Source organism: Ochotona princeps, chromosome 3 (assembly GCF_030435755.1).
Source record: "Ochotona princeps isolate mOchPri1 chromosome 3, mOchPri1.hap1, whole genome shotgun sequence".
Classification (NCBI taxonomy): Eukaryota; Metazoa; Chordata; class Mammalia; order Lagomorpha; family Ochotonidae; genus Ochotona; species Ochotona princeps.
This window is the reverse complement of record NC_080834.1, coordinates 21024070-21049045: the sequence shown is the minus strand read 5'-3', so window position 1 is coordinate 21049045 and position 24976 is coordinate 21024070.

The window sequence follows — 24976 nt, the reverse complement described above, 5'->3', positions numbered from 1 at the left end:
GCATGCATTCAATTCACTATTAGTTTAATTTTAATCTGATAATTTTCACTCAAAAGACATTTTAATGGCTAGAATTGGAAATTATCTCATCTATATGTTTTTAAAATTATTTAAATGCTTAAAGGTAAGATTTGTCCACTTAAAACACTCATGAACAGCCCCATAAAACTTGGCGTGCCTACACACAACAATCCAGATTGTTATTGTCTGCTGCTTTTCATTTGTTATAAAACGTATGTTTATTTAAGAGGCAGAAAAACTGCAAACCCTGGTACATTCCTGAAATAATTTGTAGAAGGGGTGGGTCAGCGAGGGGTCTTCAAAGCCAGGAGCTGGAAAGCCAGTCATCTGAGTAGTCACTGTTGCGCCCCAGGGTCTCCATTACCAGGTGAATGTTGCAGTAAGAGACTCAGCATTTTGGCATAACAGGTGAATCTGCTGCCTGCCATGCCTCCTTGCCATTCCATATGGATACTGGTTAGAATCTTGGCTGCTACACTTCCAATTCAACTCCATGATTACGGTCTGGGAGCAATTGTGAAGCATGGAAAACATGTTTAGGTCCCTATTATCCACATAGGAGACCTAGGGGAAAAAAATAATAACTCTTGGCTCCTGATTTCACTCTGTTCTATCCATGGCCACTTTGCAGCCATCTGCAGAGTGAACTAGTGGATGAAATGCTCTCTTAGTCTCTCTGTTCCCCAGTGTTTCTTTGTATATGTCTCCATCTCTGTGAAGCTTCTAAAGAAGCCACATGTCTACCTGTTACAGTTTATCTTACATAGAGCTGTTATTTTGTGTACTTCATTGTGCTTTAAATGTTTCTTTCAAGAGGACCTCAGGAGCATGTATCTACTATGTATATAGCAATCAGAAATGTTAAATATATTTAGCATGCTCTGTGACTTTTCAGAGAAAAGAGGGGAACAGAGAAGGTCTTCAAGCTGCTGGCTCAAGGCCAAAATAGGCTGTAACGGCCAGAGCTGAACTGATCTGGAGCTGGGAGCCTAGAGTTTCTTCCATTCTTCCATGGGAAGAGGGTCCCAAAAACTTAGTCCCTCTACTACTTTCCCAGGCATAAACAGAGAGCTAGATCAAATTGGAACACCCAGGACTCAAATTAGTGCCTACATGGGATGCCTGCACCACAGGGTGGAGATGCTTGCTGTACCACCACAACAACTCTAAAATGGTTTGTTGTTAAAACTTCCTGGTGCGTACAAGATGAGGACTTTAGCCGCTAGGCTACTGTGCTGGCCCAGAAAAAATAGTGACATATTTTAAAAACAAAGTTTTTTTCTACACTTTGGAGTATTTTTGGAATATATTTGTGTGTTGCATTTTTGTAAAAAAAAAAAAAAAGCTTATACTAGCTCTGTTTCATAATTTTGAAATTTTTCTGTTCTGATCTATTCAGTGTTAAAAACTCTTTCATTTAACATCTCCTATTTGCTTTTTTAAGCATTTGCACCATAATTTAAAGTGATTTTGTCCTTATTTTAAATTATATAAAAAGTTCTGTTTTATTTAGTCTTATGACAGCCATTTGATTACAGGAGCCGTGGAACAGGATCGTGCCCCACTGCTTTCCCAGGCATCTTAGTAAAGCACTGGACAGAAAGTTTAGCAGCTATGATTGGAAGTTAAGCTCACATAGTATGCTGGCACCCCAGGAGAAAGCTGTACCTGCCAGACCACAGGGCTGGGCCCCTCTATATATTGTTGATTCTTAAACTTAAGCTAGGAGTCGCCCTTCCAGGTAAAATAGTGGTATTCGAAAATGAAGTTTATTAAAGATAATGGTAGTTGAATCTGTCTTTTTTATTCCAATAAAGGGGAAAAAGATAAATGGACCATAATTCTGATCTCGTTTCAGAACTGAATTAAGTGCCAAATTAATGGTAAGGGTGGCAAAAACAGTAAACATTTCCATCCTCACAATATCTTTGATGTATCTAGATAGATAGATAGAAAATATATATATATGTATGTATATATATATGTGTGTGTATATACATATATATATATATATAATCTTTCAAATCAGATTCCTTCATTAGTTTTCTATTTTGCAGCTTTGGAACAGATATCATCTATTACAACCCTTTAGCATTGCTGACTTGTCAAAGTCCTTCATCATCGATGATGATAGTGATGAAGCAGTGCTGTGTTGACCTCATGACACCATGTCCTCAAAACACCTGTTGGACCACTTAAACCACACAGCTATCTATTCACTGAAATTGACTCTCTATCATTATTATCATTGCTATTGTCATTATTATTTCATGATACAATTACACAAGCTCTGGGATTTCCCATACCCCTCCTCAAATACCCTTCCAACTGATTTCCCTTAAATTATTGCGATACTATAGTTCTTCATAACCAGTCCTAAGTCCATCTTTGCAAAGCACCCAACATCCTAATGCCAAGAAAAATTTAATAGTTTCATTGGGAGTCCATCTGAGATATAGAAGCAGAGATGCGCACTGCAATGTACCCTCACATCTGAATATGATAGTCTCCATTATACAGTTATCATACAACCCCTTAAATGAAAAGCCACAAAGCAAAATCAACAACATGAAGAAAAACAGAAGTTAAAAACACCATGAAGTTAAATAGCATGCTATTGAATGGCTAATGTGTTGCAGTAAAAGTGAAAAAGAAAATCAAGAACTTTCTTGAAGAAAATGATGCTACTGCATGACCTATGAGTTGGTGAAGAATTGAGTGAGAAAAAAAAAACATTTTGAAGAAACGAAAATAAAAACAAAAATAACAAAATCCATCAGAGTTTTCGGTAATCCTTGTTGTTGAGTTGTGTCTCCTGTAGGAAATACATAGATGGGTTTTGTTTTTTAATTCGGTCCGCTAATCTATGTCATTTCATTAATGTGTTTAAGTCATTTACATTCAGGGTTTCTATAGATTCAGGGTAGTTTGGTCCAGCCATTGTAGCAGTGGACTATTTATTGTTTGAATTAGTCTCCTGCTGTCATGCGCATTTGGTATTGTGTGTTCTCCATTTTCTCTGTCAAGAGAACATCCTTAAGTACATTTGCAGGACAGGTCTGGAAGAGGAGTAATCTGTTAGCTTTTCTTTACTGTGGAAGAATTTAATTTCCTTTTCAAAGACAAAGGAAACCTTTGCTGGGAACATTCTTCTGGGTTAACTTTTTTTTTTTTTTTTTTTTTTTTTTGCTTTTAAAATCTTGAACAGAGCCCAGCCCAGTATCCAAGTACTAAAGCCATTGCCTTGAATGTGCCAGGATCCCATATCGGCACTGATTCTGTTCCCGGCAACCCCACTTCCATTCCAGCTCCCTGCTTGTGGCCTGAGAAAGCAGCGAAGGATGGCCCAAAGCCTTGGGACCTTGCACAAACATGGGAGATCCAAAAGAAACTCCTGACTCCTGGCTTCAAATCGGCTCATCTCCAGCCATTGTGGCTACTTAGGGAGTGGATCAATGCACAAAAGATCTTTCTCTCTGTCTCTCCTCCTCTATGTATATCTGACTTTCCAATGAAAATAAAATAAATCTTAAAAAGATTAGTTATTGAAGTCCTAACAAGTTAAATTTCTTACCTAATGCACAGTATTAATAATCAAAATAAATTCTGCTACTCAGTTGCCTCAGTTTTCGAAGCACAGAATATTGGTTTTTGTTTGTTTGGGTAGCCAACGAATCAAACCTCATTTTTCATAAATATTTTTTAGCTTTCAATCTTTTGTGCAAATGGTTAAGCTGTCACATAAGATACAGAATCATGGCTGACCACTAGTTCGAGTCCCGGCTGCCCCACTCCTGATGCAGCGTCCCTCTAATGCTCTTGGGAAAGCAGCAGAGAACAGCCCAAGTGGTTGGATACAAGCATCCCTGCAGCAAATGTGCACAACGTTCTATGCTCCTGGCTTCAGCCTGCCTCAGACCCACTTCCCTGGCTAATTGGGGGAGCGAACTAGCAGACTGAAGATCTCTCTCTTACTCTTAACACTTTGTATCAAAAATAGAACTGTAACTATGCCTCTGAAATAAATCTTAGAACGTATTTGAGATACAATCTTAACACACTTCATTTTTTTCATAACGGGGTGGAACAAGCTATGATTCAATTAAAAAGAACAGGGATCTAGAATGAATATTTTTTAAACTTCCTTGTTTGTCATTGACTAAAGTGTACATGCCATTTACATTATTCTTATGAATCACGTAGTGATAAGCTGAGCTCAACTATTTCCATATGTGTGCAATATTAGAACAAACACAGCAACTGGAACGTATTAGTATTTCAGCGCAATATTAGAATTCAAGTAAAAGCTATTTTCAATATTTATTTGATTTATAAAACTGTATATTTATTCTGTTGGTATTATAAATAACCAATAACAGAAACCAATCACATGAAATCTGATGTCACAAAAAGCATAATAATTGGGGTTAGGTCAGCTACCTTCAAACACTTCTACCATTACCGCAAGTACTAGTACTTAAAGTAGTAATAGTATTTTAAGTATTTTGAGGGTGTTTTTCTTTGTTTGCTTTGATGATGTCTAAGCTCAAAATAGAAATAGACATTTTATATTTCAAAATAAAAGTTTGTAATTTTCAAAATCTATAATCTTTCCTTGAGGAAATTCCTTGGAGGAATTTTGAATTTGAAGTTTATCTTCATATTTAATTGATCATCCTCTCTCTGGAGGTTTTATATTGTACAGACTAAGTGAATTTAATGTACATCATGTAATACAAATGCTACAGAAGTGGGTGCTCTTGGTCTCACAGTGCTGGCACAGCGTGAGTGGACATTTTTACAGGAACACGCTCATATTCCTCAAGCCTTTGCTTGGGGTTACTCCAAGAACAGAACCGTAGTTCTGTTGGATGAGGATTCTCATAGGTGTTTCTCTTGCAATATATGATAGCAATAAAATTAAGGAGTTAAAATCATGTTTTCTAAAACGTACCTTTCAAAGATGACTTTCCAGGAATAGAAAAAAAAAATTAAGGCAGCAATGATTATGTACTTTCACACTGATAACATTAGGAAGCTTATTGAGTAGTGGATCATGAAAGTGAGCACCATGAATATATACCATTGCATTAGCCACACAGAGTATAGATTGGAAAACTTTCTGTAAGTGCCCACAGAATAAGTACGTAAGACTCCACAGGCCACATAGCAGCTGCCATCATTGGTCAGTTTTGTCTGTGTGATCTGGAAGTGTTTGCTAGAAATAAATTTGTGTTCCCATGAAACTTTGCGTATAAGCAAGAAGCTGTAGGGCAACTATGAGCCATGAGTTTCACTTTGCAATCCTGGTACAAGTCATCTGCTTACACTCAACAGAAGGATGCTCGGCTTGTTCAGATAGCATCTTGGACCAGCTTATTAGGTAACCTTGTTCCTCCCCTGGACAATCTCAAAACTGCAACAATGTTTTTTTTTTTTTCTTACATATATCTAGGTTCTAGGATCTTTATTAACCGTGTAAACTCATAATTATGCTGATTTCTGTTTAATAGTGTTTCTCAAATGTCATTTCTTGGGAAAATTTCAATGCGAAGGAGGCACAGCGACACTACATTTAAGTCAATTTGGACACAGAAACATAAATTCTGCTTTGAGCTACATTATTCTAAAACAAACAATGCATCTGATTCTAAGGTTCTTTTGAGTGAAATGGTGGACTTGACATGTATATATTTTATAAATTTTTTTCTCAGGCTTAAGTGAAATAAAAACTCTTAGCACAAAATCTGTCTTATTCTCTCTTAGATTTAATAACTTGAAAGTCTAAGTCAGAGAGAGAGAGAGAGACATCTTCCCCTTGCTGATTCCCTCTGCAGATGGCCAGACTTAAGTGAGCCATCGGGGGTTTCCTGTGGGCTCCTATATGGGCGGCAAGGCCCCGGTGCTTGGGGCATCCTCTAGTGGTTTCATAACCTATGATGAGACGGTTGGCTTGAAAACAGCAGCTGGTACCTAAACCAGCACCCATTTGATGATGGAGTCACAAGTAGTGGATTTAGCCATCACTTCAACCCCAGAGCCCATCCTTGTGATACATGTATTTTATTCTCCACCTTCCTGCTTTTTTTTCTCATTTTAAGCACTTTGTTTTCACCACTATTTTAAAGTCATTCTAAATGATGCCTACCTCAAAGTGTTTTCATTCTCTCTTTTCCTTGTTTTTCCTCTTGACTATATACTGATTTTAGAAACACAGGTACTTGATGTTTCCAGGGCACAAAGTATTAACAATATTTTATGTCAACCTGCAATTGCATGTCACATTTTTTACATTGATGTGATTTATTCATATATTTTCTCAAAATTAGTATGCTCTTCCCCATCTACTTCTATCATTTGGTATGACTTTCAAAAATATTTTCCACTAAAGTTTTAATTACCTATTGCATTGTGGAATAACACTGCAAATACACATAATCTGAAATAAAGGAAATAAAAATCTCAGGAGACTTAAAGCAATCTTCTCCATATATTTGCTGGTTTTAAAATTGAGCTTACTTTTTTTGTGAAAGGCAGAGAAAGACACAAATAGAGATCTTCTGTGCATTGCTGGTTCATTCCCCAAGTGCCTGTATTTATAGAGTGGTTTGGGCCAATTGTAAGGCACCAGCCAGGAACTCCATCCAAATCACCAATCAAGTGACAGGCAGGCACTCAGGCCATTATTTGGTGACTCTGCAAGCAGCATGTAAGCAATAAATTGGATTTTAAGCAGAACTGGATGTTCCAAGCAGCCTGATGTCGAATGCAAGCATCGCTCGTGGCATCTTCACTGCTAGACCAACGCCCTTCTATCTTTTCCATTTTTTTGAAAGAAACTATGAAACTCTGCAAATTGTGTTTTTCTCAAAGTAGATCTGAATTAAAACGATAGCTCATATCGTCGCCTGGAAGGTGAAATTATTTTCACGCTTAGTAATACAGAAATTATTCTTGCTTCTTTGAATGTGTGATGAGTTTCAAACATCAAGAACAGCAGACACGGGTTTCTATGTCTGTTGCTCTCTTGAGTGATATGTTCACATAGTTTGCTAAATTTTATCTGATTGCTCTCGAAACTAATATGATTTGTGAATTGTTGGTGTTAATAGAGAGGTTAACTAGGTATAACCTTTTGTTTCTAAGCCTTCATTTCTCATTTCTAAATGCTTCTCTGAGTTTGCCATTTGAAAAGAATAAGAAATTTACTATCAATGAACAGACATTTCCAATGCCCTTAATCATCAGTATGACACGTAGCTTTGTTGATCTGGTAGGATTTTTTTTCTAACAAAATTAACTCACAAAAGTGAGAAGTCAGACACAGTTACAATGTAAGTGATGCAAGCCCTTCTTGAGGCTTGAAGGATGCATGCATTTATGCTAATGGAACAATCAAGTATCTGTTGCTAAGGAAAAGTCTGAGAGAGATTTCAAACTGAAATAAGTTGGCCTCTCCAGGAGTAAAAAAAAAAAAAAATGACTTTTTTTTATATCTCCAAAGGTATTTAGAAAGGAATTTGATTTAGCTGAAATGATACACTGTATTCCAGTCCATAAATCTTCATATATTCTTGAATATGATGGGATATATTACTTGTATACAAAAACACATGATACAAAGGAAACTAGCAGATGGCACCTTGTTAGGAACATTCTCTAGTGATCCACTATTCTCTCAAGCAGGAGGAGTTATTTACCATGATAGCAATATTAAGAACTTTCCTTTCTGGCTATAGAACAGATATAGATGGCTTGAAACCTGTCTACTACTTGATCTTAGTATTTTCTTTACAAAACATTGTCAGTTCATTATGGTAACAGTGGTGACATTCCTGTTTCTAAAAGTTTTTTTTTTTTTTTAAGGTATTCTATAAATCATTGTTGATGGGGGGAAATGGCCAAAATGAAGCTTAAGTTATTACTTCTACTTCATCTAAATATTATTACAATATTTATTTCTACAAATAAAGACATTCCCCAGTAAGCACGGGGTTCATGACAGACTGAATGCCCCAAGAAGGCTCAAAGGCACCTCTTTATTTAACATTCTATCTATGTTTATCTCCTTTTCATTTGTAGTTGTTTTATTTGAGAGACAAATGGAAGAAATACTGATCGAGAGAGGTCTTATACATGGTACAGTTGACTGCCCTCAACAACCAAGACCGAACAGTCTGAAGCTGGGAGCCAGAAGCAGTTCAGATCACCCATGCAGGTAACAGCGATTCAATGTTTACAGGCCTCATCTGCTGCTTCTCATTGTATGAACTGGCGAGAAGTTGGAACTGGCAGCAGAGCAGAGATGTAGATCTAAGCCCTCTGCTGTGGGATACAGGCATCCAAATCACGCTCTTGACCATCAGGACCAACGACTGCCCAGCACCAACGGGAAGCTACTATTTTCTAAAGGTTTACTTTAGTTTATATGTTAAAATCAGAGTTACAGAGAGAGAAGCAGAGTTCTTTCAGCCACTCTTTCATTCTCCAAATGTTTTTGCTGGGTAGAGCTGGGCTGACTTAAAGTTAACAGCCAGGAGTCGTTTCTGGGTCTCCCACTTGGGCCATTCTCTGCTCCTTTCTCAGGCCATCATCAAGGAGCTGAATTGGAATCTGGGCAGTCAGGAAACGACCTGGAGCCCATACGGAATGCTGGCATTGCAGGTTGAGCATTAGTTTGATACACTACTGCGCCACCCAGAACCTAAGCCTATTTTTTATACTCCAGATAGTACAATACAACTATCAGAAATACTAAAAAATGTAGAAGAAAAACAAGCATTTTACTGTATGGTGATATTCTAATTATATTTTTATAATCATAAAAACACACAATTTCTATTTATCATTATTATTGTTTAAACATTAGCAGCAGAAAGATTCATAGAAGAGACACAGAAAGAGAAAGCTCCCACCTGCTAACTCACTCCCTTATATGTGCAATAGCCAGGAGGAAGCAATGGTCAAATTTTGGGAGTCAGGAAATCAAACCAATCATTCAAAATGAATGGAAGGAACCCATCACCTGAGCCACCAACTGTTGTCTTGCAGAGTAAACATTAGCAATAATCTTGAATATGAAACAGAGTAAGAACTCAAAGCCACGCACACAGACAAGGTGTAAAGGCATCTGAAAATTTAATCTTTGCCAGATCAGTGACTCATGATGATTAAAATGCAAATAAACCAGGAGGAAAGCTTTATTAACTTTATCAGCTATATATCATCACTGCTCATGCTTATTTGCATATCATTCTAATATATTGTATCATGTGTATATGAACAAAAACATGCACCGAATTTGAATAACATCCTTCTACTTGTAAAGGCATCTCAAATGAATTAGAACTCACATACCATCAAATTCAATTATCAAAACCTAAAAATTGAGGTTAAGTGGTTAAAGCAGCGGTTCAGACATAGCGGGGGGGGGGGGGTCTTGTCTGCCTCCCACATCAAACACCTAGATTTGAGTTCTGGCTTTGTGCCCCATTTCAGCTCCCTGCTGTCTGCTTTGAGACCAGTCTTTGCCACACAGCTGGAGACAGGGGTTGAGTGCCCACCTCTGACTTCAGTCTGGCCCAGCAACTGGGATTTGGAGAATGAGGCAGCAGATGTGAGAACTCTCCCTACCCACATCCCACTTCCCACCCTCTCCCTCCCTCTCTCCTTCAAATGAACAAAATTTTTTAAATCTAAATTTAGAATGTTTTTATTACACCAGTATGAAATTGAATATACATTACACACCATTGCTTATTTTTCAAACATTGATTCTGTTTCTAAAATATCGCAAGCATATTTTAATGTTAGTTATTATAAAGTCATAATTGTAATTGATAACATTTTCCTACTCACATTTAAGTTAATTAATATTTAATTATATTTTTACCAATTATTCAGTAATTTCTATGCATGGATCCCTATCATGAAATTTCTAGACATAAATACCCTTTTTTACTTTTTCCCGTTTTAAATTCTTCATTTTACAACAATTATGTCAAATGTTGCGTAGCATGTTCTGTATAATAACAAGAAACTCCATAGTAACATAAAGCAGAGGAAAAAAAGTTTATCTCATTGGAAATAAATTGAACAAATGAAACCACCTTAGGTTTCATAATTGGATAAAGCATTCATCAAATTATCCTCAGACTGGTTTTAGCAAGAAAAATATCACCTTTAAGAGGACATGAGTAGACTAAGTTTTTTATTAGTCATGAAGTTTGCAAGCCTTTCTTGTATTTGTAATAATGATGTAATTAGAAGATATTGGATTTTCTCCCAGCTGCAGTTGGTGGTGACAGATGTGCAGTGGAGTGATGGCGCTGCCTGTGGTCATGTTTCGGAAGCTCCACAGATGTCTGGTTTTTTTACGTCCTTCTGTATTTATTTGGTGACCCACTGGCTGTCGGGATTTTTTTCTGACAACTTTGGTGAAGACCAATGAAAATGATCTACATAAGTTTGCGCATGAAACTTTTAGTAACTTAATAAAAAAAATCAGGATATTCAGTAGTTCAGTTTATTCCTTCACAACAGACTAAAGGCCTCTTGAGGATTTGAGCTGATGTTGAACACCAAGGCAGGCAAGCTTCCTTGACGCTGGAGTGGAAGAACTGAGCTTTTTGTGTTCACACTGCAGGCACGATTATTATATATCAAAAATAGTTCTTCATCTTGACTCTCAATTCACACTGCATTTGACGAAGTAGGGCAGGGGTCTAAAACCTGTAGGTATTATTAGCAGCAAAATCTCAAAAGATAGGGCATCACATGCAACTCATTAATTTTCCATGGCTCTCATCTCATGGGCATTGGTGTCTTATTGTCATTTCTTTGACGCCACATGGATCATGCAGTAGCATTATTTTCTATGAGCAGGTTTTTCTTTTTCATCATTTAATTGACACATTGGTCATTCTGTAGCATGTTGTTTAACTTCAAGTTGATGTATATTTTCTGTTTTTCTCCCTGTTGTGGACTACGTTCACTGGCTCTGTATTTAAGGAGATGTATAATAGAAATGTAGCAGACATTGATACGTCCAGATGTGGAGAAATAATGCAGTATGCATCCTTATATCCAGACCAAAGGTGGCCTCCCAGCGAAACTGACAATAGGATACTGAACTCTCTGAAACTGTCCATGCCTACAGTGTCAGGAAGCTCTTCAATAGCATAATGGTGCACTTATAACTGCTCATAAAGAATTATCCATTGTAATACTAGAGGGGAAAGCGGGTATGTGGAAAGGCAACTTGAGAAGGAGGGCAGGAAATCTCAGGCCTATAGAACTCTAAAATAGTGATAATAATAATACATTCTTTAAATGTTAAAAATTCATCTCTCCAAACCTCTACAATGGATATTAGTTTCCTGCTACATAAAATTGGGAAGGACAATGAAACCACAGAAGTCACATTATCAGAGGCGTCAAGGTTTGGTTGTTTGTTCTTTCTCCTTTTTTTCTCTTTGAGTGATGAGGAAAAGCATGCTCCTGTCTTGAACAGTACTGTTCTTCTAAGGTTGTTTGAAATAGCTTTGCCTTGGGCCCGGCGGCGTGGCCTAGCGGCTAAAGTCCTCGCCTTGAAAGCCCCGGGATCCCATATGGGCGCCGGTTCTAATCCCGGCAGCTCCACTTCCCATCCAGCTCCCTGCTTGTGGCCTGGGAAAGCAGTCGAGGACGGCCCAATGCATTGGGACACTGCACCCGCGTGGGAGACCTGGAAGAGGTTCCAGGTTCCCGGCTTCGGATCGGCGCGCATCGGCCCGTTGCAGCTCACTTGGGGAGTGAATCATCGGACGGAAGATCTTCCTCTCTGTCTCTCCTCTGTATATATATCTGGCTGTAATAAAATGAATAAATCTTAAAAAAAAAAAAAAAAAAAGAAATAGCGTTGCCTTTCCAGTCACCCATGGAGCTTACCAGGGAAAATGTGTGCCTCTCCAGTTCCCATTATACTTCCTCTGCCACATAGGAGTGCTGAAACAGCAAACTTTTGAGAATGGGCAAAAAAGGAACCCCCCCAAAAAAGAATAAAACAAACAAACAAAAATCTCAAAGATGTTCATTTAAGTGACGTGAGAGCTGGGCACTAAATATTAACTTTGATTTTTTTTTTTTTTTTTTACAAACACGGTATTATCTAGAGCTTCTTAAATTATTGACACTTTGATTTGCACTTTTAAAATTAGTTTTTCTGGTCCAGTGTGATAGTACAGCGGCTAAAGTCCTCGCCTTGAACGCCCCGGGGTCCCATATGGGAATCGGTTCTAATCCCAGCGGCTCCACTTCCCATCCAGCTCCCTGCTTGTGGCCTGGGAAAGCAGTTGAGGACGGCCCAAAGCTTTGGGACCCTGCACCCGCGTGGGAGACCTGGAAGAGCTCCTGGCTTTGGATTGGCTCAGCTCCAGCCATTGCGGCCGCTTGGGGAGTGAACCATCGGATGGAAGCAATTCCTCTCTGTCTCTCCTCCTCTCTTTACATCCGCCTTTCCAATATAAGCAAATAAATAAACAAAAACTAGGTTCTTTGGAAAGAAGGTAATGATGTAATTAGGGTGGGGACTTAATGAGAAAATAGTAGAGAACCCACCCACCTGGACACACCTGCTCCTGCCTCCGGTAATGTAGTCTGCGCAGGACTGCTACTAGAACCTGTGCGATGTTGGAGCCTTTGCTCCAGGCTGTGAGTAGTATAAGGTTTTAATATTTAGAAGCTGATTAATCCCGTACTATGAAGTATGAAATAAGTTTGCGGATAATATTGACATAATATGTTTTCTGAATTGCATCATTTCCTTTTTTTTTTTTGAAGTGAGTAATACAATCTAGGGACAGCCATTGTAGAGTGGAGGGGTAAGCCGCATCTTGCAACACTGTAGTGTGGAGTTCAGGCTTCTCTCCTTGCCGCTCAGCTTCCAGCAAATGCAGTTGGGGGCCCGGGTCTGGGCTCCTGTCCCACACATGGCTGACCTGGACAAAGTTCCGAGCTCCTAACATCGCAAGCATTTGGGGTGTGAATCGGTGAACCAAAGTTTGTTTCCCTCCCTCTATACTCTGATTTCAAATAAATACATCCATTTTATGACTATATGCAATCTTTTGAAATAATTACCTTTCACCTGATATATTGTCTCAAAAATATTTTGATCTATTTGTATTTATAAATCTAAATCTATCCCCTAATTTCTGCCTTCATTTTTTATTACTTGTTCATAGTCATTTCCTTCCCCCTTTGCTATGTTGAGAGTTACATTTTCAGGTTGTTTATTATTATTACTATCTGAAAGGCAGAGTTAGAGAGAGAGATGGAGAGATGTATAATCTGTGATTCACTATCCCAGATGATCCCACAGACCAGGAGTGAGCCAGGCCGGTAGCAGGAGTCAGGGTCTTTGTCAGGGTCTCCCAGGTGGGAGATTCAAGCCCTCAGAACACCTTCCACTGATTCCGTAGGGGTATTAGCAGGGAACTGGATCTGAAATGGATCGGCTGAGACTTTAGCCAGACCACATATGGATGGCCAACCTTGCAGGTGGCAGCTAACTTCCTGTAAACAGCACTAGCCCCGAAGAATTTATTTTTAATTGTTTTAGCCTGTGCTGATAAATTGTCTGTATCCATAGCTCTAAGTCACATTTTTTAGGTTGTACATGATATTGTTTCAACCATTTCTGTGGGAATATTTTTATAGGATATTAATGCTTAAATGATTAGAGTTTGAATAAAATTGCTCTGTGCATGTGCATCAGTCTCCTACAATTAGGTTCATCCCCTAACAGGAAGAGTGGAGAGACCTCACCAAGGAGGAGAAAGCTGCTCTCCTCCCTGCTCCCCCACTCCCCACCCCATGCGCATCGCCTCCAAACTGAAGTACAAGGACCTCCAGTCTGCTTACTACCTTACGTATTCTCGACTTACCAAATTCAGTCATGACAGCCAGTACTGTCTTAATGTAAATCCAGCTATCTTTCTTTGAACTCATACCTGCTCACAGTCAAGCACCCAAACAAGAAAGCGTACATACAGAAGGCTTCAAACAGTGTGCACAGAAATTTAATGAAATGTTAAGTGATCTTGTTGAAGCTCCATCTGTATCCTCCCAGTCCGGCCTCTCTTTTCGGCTTTACTCTGCCCCTCCCACCAATGTGTTCGTGCACACACACTCTCACACACACGCATGTCTATTCAATTCCTGCTAGTAGATGCTGGTATAGTATTGAAATTACTGTTTTTAGAGCAAATGCTACAATGACATTTATGATCTCCCATTGTGTTATTCTTTGTTTTGTTTTTGTTTTTATTACCATGATTATCTCAGCATTTCATGTAGAATATTTTTTCTTTGGTGGATATCAAATAATATTTACAGTTTACATTTAATAGAACTTCCTGCTTGAAGCACTGATATGATTTTTCTTTGTGATAAATAAAAATTCACTATATCCATAAGATATGACTTATTAATCCAGATCTTCTATATGCTTAATAATTTTATCAATTTTATATTTCATATAGTAGAACAGTTTGCTAAAACCAGTTTGTGAAATTGTTAGTATATTTATTTTTATATCTCTGTATATTTTGGGAAGTTTGTTTTTTTCTGGTTGTTTCTTTGTTTTTTGCTTATGAGGCAAACAGTTCAGCCTTATACACTTATTATAAATTGTGACTTTTTCATTTAAAACATGCCTCACTTTGAGTGTGTTATGTTGAATGATATCTTTTTCCTCTTTCTCTTTTTCTTCCCATTTCTACATTCTAAGAACCTAAAATACTTCCTTTCTTGCATTTTCTACTTTATCTTTGAAATGTAGAATTAAATACATAAAATTGTCATGTTTGATTTTTCTACATTGCCTCCGTTCCTACTTGGTGGCATAAGTCTTCATCACCAATTGAAGGTTTGGGTAGGGCTATTGTGAGGGCAAACTAGGGTAAAACTCGAACTATGTTGTCAGTATGTCTGTGGGTGCTGGTTTGAGTCCCAGCAGCTCCTCTTCTGATCCAGCTCGCTGTGGTTCAGGTCCTTGAGCCACCGCATCCACACAGGGGACGAGAGGAGACTCTTCAGGCCCGTTGGCATTTGCAGTTATTTGAGGAGTGGACCAGTGGATGGAGGATCTCTCTCAATCTCTCTCAATCTCTCTCTCTCTCTCTCCTTCTCCCTTTCCTTCTTTGTAACTGTGTCTTTTTCACAGAAATGAAGACACCTTTTTTAAAAAGTCTGTTTTAGCATGTGAAAAAAAGTTTGTAATATTACAGATTATGGGTCAAAATCTAGATTGCCATTTTTTGGCGAATAATTTTTTATGAAATATTATCACAGCTGAACCTACATGGTGTTCTGTAAAATTTCATAGTTTTACAGTCTTTCCAAACTGAAAGTTTTTCAAGCCAGAAATTTTGATTCTTTTTGGCTATAAATTGAGGCCTCACTTATTCCTCTATTCTTTGTTTTACAGTAAAAAATCAAGAGAAAACATGCAGTATCTTCTAGTTTCCTTAGAGAGCTCTTCACCAGATATAGTAAGTCATTGCTTTGAAGTGTTGCCTTCCACAGAGCACTTAGACACAAGCGCAATCGTCTCAACTCCTATGGCTTACTAATGCGGATGACCTTTGCTCACGTTTAACAATCTGTTCCTCATTTACAGCCAAGTCCTTTCCATATTCTGGCATTCTGTCCATGATCATTAACACAATCAGGACATGCAGGCTTTACGACTTAACTCTTTTCCTGAGCCATCCCTAAATTTATTCTTCATGCCCCACTGATAGTTATTTAAAATGTTCCAACATCCACCTTCAAACTCTGGAGCCACTGTCCATTACCGAGTTCCAGAGTTGTGCGCCTTTGTATTCTTAGAGCAAACCCTACTCTTGGCACCGATTTTTTGGTTAAATTGTACCCACTGCTTTTACAAACTAGCTTTCACTGAATAATTTATAAAAAAAAATCAGAAATGTATTGAAATTTATTCTTTTGATGCAGTTCTTGAGGCTGCAGAGTTCAAGATCAAGGTGCTAGGCTACCTGGCTTCTGGTGAACACTGCGCTCTGCTTCCAGGAGAGTGTTTGACTCTGCATTCTCACGATGAGGGGATGGAAAGACAAGATGGCCCCACCATGTTCCCAAACACACTCATCCCATTCATAATGACAGAGCCTGCACAGCCTAACCATGACAAAATATTACAACCAGTTCTTCATTCCAGTACATGAATTTCAGGAGGGTGGTGCTCATACACTGATACAATAGAATTATCAGACTTGAATGCATTTCATCTCAGTAGAAACATTTTTAATTACATTATATTTATTTATTTTTGTTTCAGAAGCGATCAGAAAGAAAGAAACAGAAAGCTTCCAACTAGTTTACCAGAGTTACTCCCCACGTGTCCACAATGGCCTGGTCTGACCTTGATCAGAGCCAGGAGCTGGGAATACAACCCGGACTTTCCGTGTGAGTGCCAGGGACATAATCATGAGAACCAACACGTGCTGGCTGCCAGGATTTCCACTTAAGTGGAAGCAAAATTGCTCCTATGTATTCTCCTGTGGGCCATAGATGCCTGGCATTTGCAAACAGAATTTACTTATTTCATTGAGGGAAAGATACACAAAGAAAGAATTAGTGAAAGAAGCAAAGAGAGAGGAGGGTGCGGTGAAGACAGAGATGGAGAGAGAGAGAGTATGCACCCGCTTGTTGTGTCATCACCCAGTGCTCAAAACCTTAGAGGCTGTGACACATCTGGAACCGCAGACAGGTGCTCAATACGTGTTTCCCAGGTAAGCCGCAGGAGCCAATCATTCGAGCAATTAACTGCTGCTTCCCTGGGTCACCAGAAGCAGAAAACTAGTCAAGAGCCAGAACAAAGAATTGCACAGGGATGCAGTATCTTATCTAGTGTCGTCACTGCTGGACAAAATGTGCACTGCAGATGCTTTAAACATGTACATTGTGCAAATCCCACACAAAGGAACAAGCAAATAAGTTCACAGTTTGATGAGTTATTACAGCGTGAGCACCACATATAATAGCCAATGTGATGAAGGAACAGAAATTGTATCACTAAAAGCTAAATAATTTATTTATGTCCTGGTTTCATCATCTTAAAAAATGAGGTAAAATACTCTGAGCTATTTAGAAGTTCATTTATGATTTTAAAAATAATTATGCTTACTGCACTTTTACTCTAATGTACAATATGATCCTCATGGTACAATGAAACAAATGCTAGAGTTAAGGATGCAAAATACAATTGCAACTTATTTTGAAAAACAAAAATAAAGCTACATTTTTCAAAGCATTGTTATGCATCTAGAATTCCAGAGACAATCATCAACATACCCTAAAATGAGACAGAAAAATGAGGAGTTTATCAACTTTAGAGGATAAATCAATGATGATCAATTGGAAACACTTATTCTGAAAATAATGTCAGAAATAGGATTTTTTCCAAATGTCTACATCGTATTTATTTGAAACATGTACACATATAACAAAATTATATTTTATCCTATGAACACCAGAAAATATATAAATATTTCTGAATAAATTCAATAATACTTAAACAAATAATTTTCAAAGATTAGTGAACTCAGTGTTATAAAGATTTCTGTTATTCAAAACATCATCTAAAATCATATGCAGTTTCAAGTAAAGCAAAATATTAGTAGATTCGTTCTGTTTTAATATGCATACTGAGTTTCAGGCTTATTTGACAACAGAACTGGTGAGCTCTTGAAAAAAATTAGGAGTGCACTCAGAGCATTAGATCTTGAAGCTGGAGAACAGACACAAAGCACAGATCTGCTTTTTGCTGACTTTCCAACTGGAGTAGATTTGCTGGTCAACTGATGTGTGCAGACATGAAAACATGAACACAGCCCTTGGCTCACAAGCAGTAAGAAAACGGCCACCTTTGCCTCACAGCTGAGCGAAGCGGATGTCTGCCAACAATCAGAAGGAGCAAGAAGCTGGCCACTCCCGTGGACAATTGTAAAGAAACGCAGCCTCCTGAACAGTGATGTTAGCGGAGTGACACTCACATAGGAGACTCCGGAGCTGCAGAAGTGTGGGATAATGCACATGGGCTAGTTCACATTTCTAAGAAAACAGGAAGAATCATTCTGTGGGAAAGTTACTTAACAAATGGAGCAACCGAATGCACTGACCTTTATGTCCATCAAAACAGAGCAAACACTAATTGTAGTAGGGTTGTGGCTCACATGGCGAGGTCCACAGCCATTGAGCTCATGGGAGAAAGCGTAGAACAAAGCATTGGCAGGCTAGTGTGAAATAAAGATTTCTTAAGCATGTAAATATAAGATTCACCAAAGCAAATGTTGACAAATTGTATTTAATAAAAATTAACAACTTGAATTCTGCTGAAGCTCGGTGGCTACAGGAAAAGCTGTTCCAGTTTCAGAAATACGTTCTCTCTCAGCACGGTGCTCTGCTTGCACTTTTGCTCATGCAGAGATGATCAAAGAATATCTAGGTGTTCTAGGAAAAGGATTTGTGAATACAGAACAAAAGCAAAGACGATAAAGGATTAATGTGTATGCTTCTGTAAGAGTGTCTGCAGGTGGGAGACAGCAACTGAAGACCAAGGAAAGGAATTTGAAAGAATTTATTAAATACAATATTGTTAACAATTCTAAGATTTCTATTGAGGTGACAATTCAGATTGTGTGATATCCTTAGTAATTTAAAGTTTATGTTACTTTATTAGCTTGGTTTTTAATATAGAAAAGTGTTCTTTCCTTCCGAATCGACCACATTAAAAAATTAATATTATAGAGAGCACTTTATACATTCCATAAAATGCAGTTCCAAGAGTTCCAATAAGTCAGCCACATTTCCCTCACTCCCATCATTTTTATGATTTAAAATCCCATCTATAACACTCTAGATTAGATGCATTATATCAAAATAAAATTTCAGATAGTTCCCATTATAAAAATTATATGTGTAACAACGTAATAGGAAACACAGGAACACATTGGAATGGCTAACTCCATAACGCAGGACCGTTCGATGATAAACACCTGGGAGCAGAGGCTTGTACCACATTGCTGCATTTGACGTTGATCCCAGAAATGGTGAGCGGACACTTTAAAAGGAGTTCTAAGGGTGCAGAAGCACATGCAAATAAAACACATGACAATTTTGAAAGAGTATTTTGAATGAGGAACACTATGTTTTTGGAAAGTATGGTCATAACCAAATTTTATTTATACAAATCAGTTGCTATTTAGCCTTGGAAGGCTGTTTTCAAAAGTTCCAAAAACTTTGATTTGTAAGCAGAAAATCAGCATGTGGCCAGACTGAACAGGTGTCTATTTATGTCGCTCCTGAAACATCAGGTACATTTTAGTTTGTCTTTTTACCCTGACCAGCAGGTTTCTTTACTTCAAGGCTGCAGTGACAATGCATTTCTCCCTAGCCCAGCAGCACTCATCATTAAATCTAAATGTGGTCACTTTGTAGACAGTTCTTCCTGAGATCCATTGGTAGGAACATGGATTTTTTCCCCTCTCCTTATGTTTAGTGATAATTGAATTCTCCTTTCATGATGCTGCTTTGTCTAACTACATATGCCTAGCACAAAACCAAGCAAAGCGTTCACAAATGTGAAGTCTGATAAGTTACTTGCTGTGTAGCTTCATACTAGGCCGGGTGCCCTTTTTGGGGGGCAATTCTCTGTGAATCAAAATAAGTCCCAGAAATCAAGAGTGGTGACCAGGATTAACATGTAAATCCAATGCCAAAACTCACTGGGTTTGGAAGTCATCAAACCAGTGCCGTGCTTGACCTAGCCTTAGTGTCAAAACAGGCATGATCGTTCTACTTATTTCGCAGTTGAACATTCTGACTGGCACTGCATTAAGCCTGTGATTATAGAGTAAATTGAAGGTACTTTATTGCAAAAGTACTTTCCAAAATACCTTTCCAAAAGTGTGTGTGTGTGAGTGTGTTTCTCTCCATTATCTTTATTCCCTCCAACTCTCTCAAAATTCAGAAGCCTTCTTCAAGCAATCCTCGAAAAGACCTCAAGATCCTCCTCCAGGTCCAAAATAATACTGAATGACATTTTGACATTTTCACTCAGTGCCTTTAATAGCAGCACAGAATTAGTTGGACTCCACCTCCACTGTGAGCCTGTATACAGCATCAGTGTTTATAAATAAGTCACAGAATTTATGGTCTCTTTGAAAACTTAATCAGTTCACAATGTTTTCCTGCTAACTTCTATTCTCAAAATGCCTTTGTTTGCTGATTTATTACGTCTGTTATCTACAAGAGCCCAGTCAGTTACAATAAAGACAAATCTGTGCCAATGCCCCTCCTCTCTAAGGAAAGGCGTTAAAAATCCATTCTCTTGGGAAAGCCGTAAGGAATGACTTTTACTGGCATTTACGCCTTATGGAAGCACAATGAGGCAAGTGTAGGCTGGGATATTCTTTCAGGTTTCTTGAAAATACAGCAAATATAGCTACTGTTATTACATACACAGTCCGAACAAGACTCATGTGGATTTAATTGGTTTCTCTCTATCACTGACATTCAGAAGCAGCCCTTTTGTTTGAAAAATCATTACAATGGCAATTACATAGCTTTCAACATTCTGTTTCAGTTAAAACGTAAGTAAATGTATGGGTATTCATTTTTTAAGTAATACTTAATTTATCTGCAGGATACTCAGAAAGGTGTGATGAGGTAACTATATATAGAGCAATATATTTTTGATGGAAAAATCGGAAACAAATCAGTTACTAGAGAAATGTTTGCCATACAATATCAGAGCCCTCAAACCGAACATTTCATACTAAAAACATAAACATATACACTCATGTTAGCATGCATAAATGGCTACATCAAATGCGTAGAAAAGCTTGAGGTCAAAAGTAATTGCCGTATCATGTGTACCTGCACTACAGGTATTACAACAACTTTTCTGCAACTCTGTTTCTTCTGTTACACATTGACTTGGTTTACACTCAATCCTAGGATAAATGCAAGAGTTTATGTGATTCTTCTTATAAAAGAGTTTACTAATTCTTGATATAAAGAAATTCTGAAAACGAAAATGACATGTATTTGCGTACTATTAAACATACTGCAGCATATTTGCCGCGTTCGAGTTGACTGTTTCTTCTTTTTTGGAGAGAAGATCAGTTTTACACCAAAGTATGATGAGTGCAATGACATGTGAAGCAATGATGCTGACAACACACAAAACTGTCTTGAAACATTTAAATTGATCTGGAAAAGAAACTTGGACAGGATATATTGTGATGGTTTATATTTGAATAAGAATTTCATATTGAGGAATTAAGGAAGATCATTACAGAGATAAATAAACATGTGAAATATCAAGAACTGCTTCTTGGGGCCCAGGTTAAAGTCCTCACCTTGCACGTGCCAGGGATCCCATACTGGCGCTGGTTCCAATCCTGGCAGTCCCGCTTCCCAGCCAGCTCCCTGCTTGTGACCTGGGAAAGCAGTCAAGCATGGCCCAAAGTCTTGGGACCCTGCACCCGTGTGGGAGACCTGGAGGAGGTTCCTGGTTCCCGGCTTCGGATTGGCTCAGCTCCAGCCATTGCGTCTGCTTGGGGAGTGAACCATTGGACGGAAGATAATTCTCTCTGTCTCTCCGCCTTTCTGTATATCTGCCTTTCCAATAAAAATAAATAACTCTTAAAAAAAGAGCTGTTTCTTGAATACTCAGAAATATACAGGTTGATTTGACCTATAGGTATATAAAGCTAAAGAGACATCCAGGTGACAAGAAAAAAAATATTTAATTTTGTTTTGTGTGTATTCTCATGATATCAAGCAGATTATAAAAAATTTAAAATTGTACTTTCTCTGGATTATGTAGCTTGTACAGTTAAATTGTACATTTGAAAGGTAATTCAGAATTTTTATGGCTCAGTTTCTCTCTGCTGCTTGTAACATGTGTATGATGAGTCTATACTTTGGTTTGCCTTGGGTGATTCCTATATATACTGATCAGATTCTGATGTATAACAATTAAAAGTTTTTCTTCTTGCATCCAATACCTGGATTCAGGAATGCAGTCATTATGGTGTTCATTCAGTTCCTTTAAGTTCTAGTTTCCTTAGTATTAAAGAGATAATTGATGCAACTAATGACCTTTTGTGAATAATAAATTACATATTATCAACATAACACATAATTTAATACCTAGCAGAGATCCTGCAATTGAAAGCAGTTAATTATTATAATTTTAATGATGGCAAATAATTAGTTCACTCAAAATATTCAGCTGATTCAAGATTAGAATGCCAATCATGCATATGAGTAGCAGAATTTGCCAACTGACTAAAATATTGACCTAATCATTGTACAGAAATCAGTAGTTATAAAATTCCATTCTCCTCTTTTAATAATGTATGTACCCATGCCCTGAAGTTCTTAATATGTGGATTATTCTTTGAAGAATGCACAGGCAAAGCGAAGGGTGATGAAATGAGAGTGGTGCCATCTAAATAGCCCATAGTTACTGCTAAATACATTTAAGTATTTTCAAGTTTTTGCAAATTTTTTCTGTAATAGTTTTCTAAAGCTGAACCATATAAATGTCAGATTTCATGTAATACTTTATATGTTTTAGTATCTAGATCACTTGTCACATGAAAACGCTAACCTTTGTATCCAATTAAGAAATAAACTTCTCCACCAAAATTCAACTTTTTTAATATTAAAGTTGTATAGTAAGAATATTTTGAAATATATTCTGTAAAGGATTTTAAGAATTTCAGTATTCTGTGTTCAACACTCAGTATACATCATATTTATTCTGAGATTTCAAACAATTTAATTAATTAGTTTCCCTCATTTCAGAGTACTTTGATCACTATAGTAATTACAATGTGTACCACATGGTAGAATGCTCCTTCATGGGTATCGTGAATTTCTGTTCCTGAGAATAATTCAAATTGCACATACGTGCACACATAATGATTCAAATTATAAACGTATACATATATAGTGATTCAAATTCTATACATGCATATATACATATGAATCAAGTTATACATGCATATGTATAATTTGCAAGGCAAATAGATTTCCTGTCACTTGGTTGACTCCCCACATTCCCCCACCAGCTGGGAATGGATCATGTGAAAACTAGGAACCCAACCGGGTGTCCCAAGTGGCCATGAAGAACCAAAAAATTAACATGTCTCCGCCCAGGGTCTTCAGATGTTGGAAGCTAAATCAGAAACAGAGTTCTCAGGACTCAAAGACCCATTATTATAAGATTCCAGTGGCCAAAGGGACAATGTAACTGCTACACCAAACACCCACCCTTCAGATGTTACCCTTAAGGGACAGTCACTGGACAGTGTTAGTGGCTTTAAATTCACGCCATTGATATTGCTCAATGATACATTCCAAGACACGAAGAATAGTTAACTCGTTGTTCCTTTTCTAGCAGTTAACAGATGTCATGAACAACACATCGTTCCTGATTTTAGGAAAGATGCTTAGTATTCACATATACAAAGCCATTCCTCTATCCTTTAAGGTGAAATAACAGTTTTGGTAAAGGAACGCTACCGATTGACACAAAATCAGAAATGTTGCCTAAATCTACAGTGCTTTAGAGAATTTTAATCTCCATCATTTAATTCACTCATGTTTCAAATAGAAGGCAAATCTTTTTGGAAATATAAGTAGAGATAATGAAACAGACAAAACTACATAAAACAAGCAAAATAAGTGTCTGCTGTAGCTTATTTTCATGAAAGAAAAATGCCCACCTATCTGAATTATCCACGAGTATTATGTTCCTCCAACTGACTTTATTTAATTATGATATAAATTGGTTTGTGATTACAATGGCTTTGGTTACATTTGCTGTCACATGAACAGCATATAAATGTTATGGAATAAACCAAGAGTATTAATTGAAATTAAAATATTAGGGAAATATTTAAACATGAAGAAAGTATGTGCATTTTTTTCTTTTCGTTGTTAGCTTTATCAACAATTACAAATATTATGATTGAGACATCGTGAGATGTAAGATTAGGGTTTTATTTATTTTTGGTTGCATTTTTCCTTTGTTTTGACATTGAACATTTCTATACTTTTTTAAAGATTTATATACGGCACATTAACTAGGTTAAGAGCTTTGGCATGTTTAGAACCAGAGGCAATCTCAGATTTATCAGAAAAAAAAGAAAAAAGAAATGTTTGCTATCAGAACTGTCGTTGTAGCAAAAATAATGCTTTGGACACCAGTATCCCATCCCACAGTGTGGTATTGGTTGGAATCCTTATAACTCTGTTTCCACTCCAGCTCCCTACTAATGGATCCTCCTAGGCAGCAGGTGATGTGCCCAATTCTTGGTCCTCAGGTATCGACTCAAAAGATCTGGATTACATTCCCAGTTCCTGATGTCAGCTTGGCCAAGCCGCATCTGTTGCAGACATTTGAGGAGTGAACTCACAAATGGGAGATTACCTGTCTACATTCATCTCTCTATCATCCAACTATCATTTATTTATTTATTGTTATACTTTATAAGTAGATGGACTTAAATAAACATGTTTAAAGAGATAACATTTGCTATTTTTATGTAGGTCAGAACTCACATCTTTGTAGCACAGAGTTCAGAATTGCATACCTAATGCTGGAAGAGATTGGACGGAAGTAGACACCTGCCTTCCAGGTTTTTGTTTGCCCGTGAAAAATGGTCTACAGATTATGGAGTTGTGAGTCGGCTCCACAAATGTTTAGGAGAGTTTTGGGGAGTAAGCCAAAAATTCCAAAAGAATTGAGTTACTGATAGACAACCAAAATGTTTAACAATGAGACTTTCAGCAATGAGAATTGTTAAAAGCTTAGAGTGTAAAACATGTAAAGCCACAAATATTAATAGTGAGACTGTAAGTTAGACCTACT